Below are 6,000 nucleotides of genomic sequence, written 5' to 3'. Positions count from 1 at the left end.
TCATGCTTCCCCGCGGGTGTTAATGTTGAAATTAATCCAGTACGTTATATCTAAATCTCAGCCTTGCCAGCCACGTATTCTCTTCTCTGTTTGTATACATCAAGCGCTTTTTCTTGCAATGGATCCTATAATCCGTGGCCCCACCTGCCCCTCGTGCTTTCATCTCATATTTTCTGGCACTTCTTAACCCCGGATACTCTTAAAACAGCCTTTACTTCCTCCGTGCCTATGCTTCTGGCTTTTGATTATTTGTCAGGTACAATTGGTGACATTTCCTTTGGTGTTCTAACTGGAGCACAGGCAGATAAAGTGCCCCGCCCTTAATTTGAACGACCACCCTCCAGGATTTGAAGTCCAAAGCGACACTGCGTACCGAATTTCCTTCTTATCAAGACCATCCGCATTTTCATTACCAAAACGGTTCGTGTCTTACGTCTGTTAAAAACTCCACACCCGCACAACACCTTCATTATTATTTCAAGCAGGTTCTTGAAATGCCGAGCAAATAAGGATTACAGTGAAGAAGCGGCATCTTCAACGCGACTGCTGATTGGTTGTTTGTCCGCAGCAAACCCCGCCCTTCCTGTCTTGGAGTTTACCTGCAGCTATTGGTAGCGGTCAAACATTTGGAGGTGAATCGCAGGTTGGCGTCTCCAATGGTCATCTAAATCCAATTTTGAGAAAACCCACATTAAAAAAAGTGGAGTCAGGAGATGGATGAACATTGATCGATGGGAGATTTATGACAGTGAGTGAATTTTAGCTTATCATGTTTGTGTTATCTTTATACGGTTGATGAGGGTTCCTTATTTGACTTCGCCGCTGATGCTGAACGTATTGCCAGCATTGCCTTCGACAGACTATATAGCAGATAATTTGTTTTCGGCGAAGAGCAATCGAAGCTACATGTCAGAGAACGTGTGAAGTCCTATTTATTATGTGTTAACCGCATATCTGAAAAAAGCGTTCTGACTAAATGAAGTTTTTTTTTCTTTAATTACTTCAAGGGGACGTTTTTTTATTGAAACCGCTTACCGTTTATAGTTGCAAATTAATTGTGTGATATCATGCGCAGCTGGAACTGCTTTCAGAAGATTATACCACTCCATTGATCTTGGCGAAGGTGTATAATGTAACAGTAACAGGTGGAGTGAAATGTACCTGAACTTGTAATTAGTCGGGTTGCACTAATTGGGGAGAGTAGGTGGGTCTCTTATCTATTGGTCGCATCTCTATTTCCTGAATTCTTTTTGTTTTGATAACCTAAGTCAAAGTCTCCGGGGGGTAGTTGCACAGTAGCCTTTAGGGCGAGGATCAGAGAAGTGAGCTCTTCCGCTTGGTGTCTTTGTTACGGAGATGTACATTACAATCGCCAGGTAAAGACGAATCAATCTGACCGCCGCTGTGTCTTATTTCAGTGCCAATGAAACCGAAGAGGCGTTAACTGATTATTCACCCTCTCATTAACGGATCTGTTTTCTCTGAGACGCTGTGCTCGCCGCCGCTGCTGCTATTGTTGCTGCTCTTCATTTTTGCTGTGAGTGCAAGTAGACGAGACTGTGGTGCCGCTTTGCGAAAGCCGAGCTCTGACACTATACTGGGACTACCATGAAATGAGCTCTCGACGGCGCTACAGGAGTCAATCTGAGGTTCTGTTTGGGGAAGACTTTACATATATCAAAGTAAGATTTACAGAAATGAAAATTGGACTACGGCTTATCAATATAGCGCCTTTCCCATGTTCGACGCGCTTCCGATACCACTACGTTAAGTTTACAGATACAGCTTTTTTTTAGCTTCCTATGTGCTGAGAAGTGTAATGTGATTGCAATTTAAAACAATCTGCTTATTGAATGCAATATTAAATCAGTTGCGGTATCGTATATTCTAATTTTTTTTCCCTCTCTTAATGGCCGGTTATGAGAGTCCGACCACTCCTTTTAACCGATTATGAGTCAGCGGTAGGGTCTTGATCAGGACAGATGGGTGGGTGTTAACATCGGAGTCCATGACCTCCCCTCGCCCCGCCCAGACCTCAAACCGACCTACAGGTTTACCTGTTTCTCGTTACTTTTAAAAGAGTACGTTTTAGAATACCCGAGAAATGAGTTACAAATTGTGCTTGCCGTTTACTTTGTTTTACCTTTTCAAGTTACATTAGCTTAAAATTGTTAAATGTCACCCTAACACAATTCATTTATGGTAAAGCAAAGCACTCGCGCTGTTAAATGCTGCTTCACTTGATGGCTCTTTACTGGCTGATGCGGTTCCTCTGTGGCTTGAAAAAACATCATTTAATTCTGGGAATGGTTATTTGTGTATGAAGTCGGTTCTTTGTACTTTGAAAAACTTCTTAATATGTAGAAACAAAACTGAAATCTTCCGGTGCGCAGCCTAGCAGGACACACAATAGATTATGAAGACTTGGATTGAAGTGTTAATTTTTGGAGCGGGAGTCCTTCTAAAGTCGGGAGCCATATCCGGCAAATCTGTTATCTGTTTATGGTTATTTATTCGTATGGAACCCTTTTTGGATCCAAATTAACGGTTCTTTCTGGAACCTCCACGTGGATGGTTCTTTTGGAAACCAAAAATGGTTCCTATAAGGCATCGCTCTGAACAACCGCTCTGGCACCTTCAGTTCTAAGTGTGGTGGGATCAGAAAGGGGGGTATCATAAATCGGCTTCCACGACCCCACAAAACCCATAATGTTAAATAATAATAATTACCATATGGGTGGCGCTACTGTCTCGCAGTAAGGAGACCCGGGTTCGCTTCCCGGGTTCTCCCCGTATCTGCGTGGGTTTCCTCAGGGTGCTCCGACAGTCCAAAGACATGCAGGTTAGATGAATTGGCGATCCTAAATTGTTCCTAGTGTGTGTGTGCGCCCTGCCCTGGTTTGTTCCTGCTTTGCGCCCTGTGTTGGCAGAGATGGCTCCAGCAGACCCCCGTGGCCCTGTTAATATAGGGTGATCCAGATCTAATTATGCAATTTTCATCACGCTATAACTTAAGTTTATTACATAGAAAATCACCCGAAAAATCCCGGACTATCGAGAAGTGTGCGAACTGACGACATGAAGAATCGTCTTCGCGCCAAACTGGAATCGTCCCCGCGTAAATCGGTCATCCAGACGATCTGGACCACCCTGTATATAGCGGGTTGGATGATGACTGACTGATTACCATTAAAGTGACTACGGTATAACTTTACATAAAGTGATATCATCTGTTAAATTCTGCTCCATACTTTTATTTATTATACTGTATTGAGGACCTGTTCTATGTATTGTATTATATTGACCTCCTTCTTTTTGACACTCACTGCATGCCTAACCTACCTGGAAAGGGGTCTCTCTCTGAACTGCCTTTCCCGAGGTTTCTTCCATTTTTTTTTCTCCTTACAGGGGTTTTTTTTTTTTTTTGGGAGTTTTTTCTTGTTGTCTTCGAGAGTCAAGGCTGGGGTGGGCTGTCAAGAGGCAGGGCCACTTAAAGCCCATTGCCACACTTCTTGTGTGATTTTTGGGCTATACACAAATTGTATTGTGTAAATAACTTTTCCTTCTTTATTGCACATTACAATGCCTGTAACAGTAGCGTGTTGTCCCGTGGTAGCCATTATGGGCGAATCATTTTCTTTGACTTCTCATTGCAGCCCATTTACAAGAAAAGCGAACCTTTTTAACTATACGCTCAAATCCAAGCACCGTAATAAACACACCATTGCCGTGCAACACACAGGCCAGAGTACAGTTTTCATCAGGAAAATAACCGGTTAGGCCTTCTGATTTTTTTTATACTTTAAAAAGAGTTCAAAAGATAATGGAGTGGTGAAACGTTATCTGGTGGAGACATAAAGATTGCTTTTGCGGTGTATGGTGTCCTACGGGTTTGTCAGTTTAAAATATATTTGACACTTGGAAAAATACGCCTTATGACTCAGTTTGTTTGTTTGTTTGTTTGGTTTTTTTTCCCCCCACCCAGTATGCAAAGGTATGCAGTTCACCAGGAACAATATGGTAAAAGCAGGCATTTTCTTATGCAAATTTAGAGATCGGTGCCAAGAAAAAACAAAAAAAAAAAAAACAGGAAAATGGTAAACACACGAACCAATTGTAACTCGGGTACACATGCGGTCACATAAAACAAGTACATGTGATCATTTTGAGTTAAATTTAATGTAACTTTGCTGTTTAAAGATAAAGAATAAATATTCTTGGTGACCACGTGACAGTGGGTTAGAGCAAAATGCACACGAGCAACGAACCACAACATTTCTTTAACACTAGAATTGCCAGAGCCTACTAAAAACTCATGGATCCGGCCCACCTTAAATCCATTCGCACCTCTCTGTCAGCATCTTTTTGTCCTGTAAATGTGCCAATTTAAAGGCAAGCAGCATGATATCCTATCCCAACTACCGCAGAATGTGCACAATGTTTTCCCAGCTCATGCCTTGATTTGATTATCTGGGAGTGAAGTGCTGGAGTTTTTGAGTGGAACCAGATAGTTATTTGGAGCACACGCATTTCATTTGTGTTCTGTTTCTGTAATAATCTGTGTAAACACATTGATAAAACAAACGTTTTTCATATTTTAGTAGTAAATGATATAAAGTTGGCATAAACTATATAATGTGTGAAGCCTGAAGTCCAAAGATCAAATAAACACTTTTACAAAAGGTTCAACAACAATACAACAGCTTCCGTGGCATAGCAATAAGATTTGCTGACTTGTAATCAAGAGTCCCCAGTGCGATCCAGACTGCCTTCTATATTTGCCGTTTTCAGTAGTGAGCTGCTCTTGTTAATATTATACAGTACACACATTTGGTATGGGTCTGTAACAGAAGGTGTACATTTATAGGACTTGTTAAAGCTTTTTTTTTTTTTTTCTTTCTCACTTTTAATCTCTCTGTCACGATGACAATACATACTACAGCAAAATACCCCCCCAAGGGATCTGACGCTGATAGTTTTTATTTGAAACTGGGAATAACTGTAGATGTGAGTGGTGTTTTGAGGCAACGGAACTGGACGTTATCCGATCTGGAGGATTAAAAGCTGACACACAAACGCTGACGAATCTGCCGCCGCCTTATCTCGCCGTCACTTGATTTTTTTTTTTTTGGTATTCAGTTTTGAGTGTTCCTGCTCACGCTGAATTAGTATGTGCCTTAGGGTCTATGATGTAAAAAAAAAAAAAGACGGGTGTGTATATACACTCAGCAAAAAAAGAAACGTCCTCTGACTTTCAACTGTTTTTACTTTCAGTAAACTTAATGTGTAAATATTTGTATGAACACTAAAAGAGTCAACACCATAAGACATAAACTAAAAATGTTTCACAATGTGTCCCTGAATGAAGGGAGGCTCAAAATCAAAAGTACCAGTCAGTATGTGGTGTGGCCACCAGCTGCTTGAAGTACTGCAGTGCATCTCCTCCTCATGGACTCGACCAGATTTGTCAGTTCTTGCTGTGAGATGTTACCCCACTCTTCCACCAAGGCACCTGCAAGTTCCTGGACATTTCTGGGGGGAATGACCCTAGCCCTCACCCTGCGATCCAACAGGTCCCAGACGTGCTTAACTCCTTCGACGATAAACACGAATCCGTCCATCACCCCTGGTGAGACAAAACCGCGACTCGTCAGTGAAGAGCACTTTTTGCCACTCCTGTCTGGTCCAGCGAAGGTGGGTTTGTGCCCATAGGCGTTGTTGCTGGTGATGTCTGGTAAGGACCTGCCTTACAACAGGCCTACAAGCCCTCAGTCCAGCCTCTCTCAGCCTATTGCGGACAGTCTGAGCACCGATGGAGGGATTGTGTGTTCCTGGTGTGACTCGGGCAGTTGTTGTGGCCATCCTGTACCTGTCACGCAGGTGTGATATTCGGATGTTCCGATCCTGTGCAGGTGGTGTTACACGTGGTCTTCCACTGCGAGGATGATCAGCTGTCCTTCCTGTCTCCCTGTAGCGCTGTCTTGGGCGTCTCACAGTGCG

The 6,000-nt window shown here is 42.6% G+C and overlaps 1 protein-coding gene across 3 annotated transcripts in view; it reads left to right on the top strand.

The window, feature by feature from the left end:
* The first annotated feature begins 601 nt into the window (after positions 1–601).
* The window catches only part of LOC120537847 (N-acetyllactosaminide beta-1,3-N-acetylglucosaminyltransferase 3-like), a 127,639-nt gene continuing 122,240 nt past the window's right edge, over positions 602–6,000 (top strand). The window contains exon 1 of one of the 3 annotated variants that reach the window (XM_039767082.1): positions 602–748. The gene's annotated coding sequence lies outside the window, so the exon portion shown is untranslated. Of the gene's footprint in view, positions 749–1,280; positions 1,683–6,000 lie in introns of those variants that run through there. The other 2 variants (XM_039767081.1, XM_039767083.1) reach the window with 2 other exon arrangements.

Source organism: Polypterus senegalus, chromosome 10 (assembly GCF_016835505.1).
Source record: "Polypterus senegalus isolate Bchr_013 chromosome 10, ASM1683550v1, whole genome shotgun sequence".
Lineage (NCBI taxonomy): Eukaryota > Metazoa > Chordata > Cladistia > Polypteriformes > Polypteridae > Polypterus > Polypterus senegalus.
The sequence above is the reverse complement of the archived record's forward strand: the minus strand, read 5'-3'. Positions and strand labels throughout refer to the sequence as shown.